Here is a 1,623-nt window from a genome sequence, read left to right as displayed (position 1 = left end):
CAAGTGCCATATGTGTTAGATAATTCATTTGTTCACTTGCCAGTATACTTTATTTGCTTATAAACTCTCAACAAGGTTTTATTATTGTTTCCCAATCAATGTAGTAATAAAAGCTAATAGAAAAGGCTAAGAAAATGCTCTTGTTAATAAAGCTTATATACTTATGTGAAACATAGCGGAAAGTTTTTATACATATTACATCAAAAAATTGATTTATCATGGACTTTTATTTTGACTGCTTACTAACTGTTTAGTTCAAACTCTATAAACAATATTGTTAATTTAATGAGAAAAATCTCATAATACAGTGAGGCTTATATACACTGTTTCCTGATAGTTGCATACCCAATGCTATATAGTGGCTCTCTAACTGCTTTTTAATGGTGTTCATTCATTTCATCACTGTTGTATAGATTTTTCTGTCTATTAGGCATGCTAATCAAATATTGTTTTAGATTTTGAGGTGAGAAACATTTTAATATTGCCCAGTTGAACTTATGACTATTGGAAAACAGGTAATTAATAAAAACAAATGAAATCTATTTAATTTTCCAACTCCACTGCAATTTTCTAAACTTGCATTCTGAAAATAAGAAAAAAAAAACCTTGCATAAGAGATCAGAAATGAATGTGTATGAGGTCTTAATTTTTTTTCCTGATCCAGAACTTGACTACAGTTGAACTTCTTAACTTATGGAGGATAATCATCAAGAAAAAAATGGCCTCAAATGATTAATGGTATATACATGTCCCTTGAGAGAAAGCCCTTCATTCATGCTCCTTCCAGATGAATAGGACCAGACTGTCCTTGAATATATCTACTTCAGCCAACACTTTCATAGCAGAAGGTAGCTTAACTCTTCTATCTTCATATGATGTACTCAAAGACCTTTAGACTAGAAAAGTGTTTAATCATTATTTATCTGCTAAAGTTTTGCCAAAGCTAAGAGTTTAGTAAAACATGTAAAACAAGACACTTTAAAGGCTATAATTACAGACAGTATAAAATTGGTTTAAATTTAATATACATTTGAACCAAATAATATTTAATATTCATATGTAAATATAACCAAAAGTTCTCTCTTTCAAACCTTCCACATGTATATAGCCATTCCTTGGTCTACAATCAAATTTCCTTTCTACAAATAGGTAATTAAATTAATGGGTGCTAAATGGGGAGTTGTATATAGTATGTATCTGGTCAAAGCAAAGGTCAAAGGAAACTCCATCTTGATGACTTTTATTTGTGCAATTATTACATGCAGAACTGTAAGTAAAACTCTAATCCTACCCTAAATTCTGTACTGTACAGAATCAGCCAGAAATGATAGTGCTATATAAGCATGACATATTACATGAAAAAAACATTGAGGCACCATACACAGGATGTGCAGACCTGTACAAAAGAACAAACAAAGATAGCTTATAAGTTCAAGCAATAGTTCATTATATAGGGGAAGGCAGTTCTCAATGCATTAATTTTATCCTGACTGAAGTAGCTTTAGTTTAGCCTCTGACCTATTTAGAGATAGGGCCAGAAGGGCCAGGGAGACAGCACAGTACAATAAGTGCTTGCCTGGCAAGTGCAAGGTCCTGATTTCAATCCCTGGTACTGAAAAAAAA

The sequence above is a fragment of the Octodon degus genome, unplaced genomic scaffold, assembly GCF_000260255.1.
Source record: "Octodon degus isolate 3935 unplaced genomic scaffold, OctDeg1.0 scaffold00125, whole genome shotgun sequence".
Lineage (NCBI taxonomy): Eukaryota > Metazoa > Chordata > Mammalia > Rodentia > Octodontidae > Octodon > Octodon degus.
The sequence above is the reverse complement of the archived record's forward strand: the minus strand, read 5'-3'. Positions refer to the sequence as shown.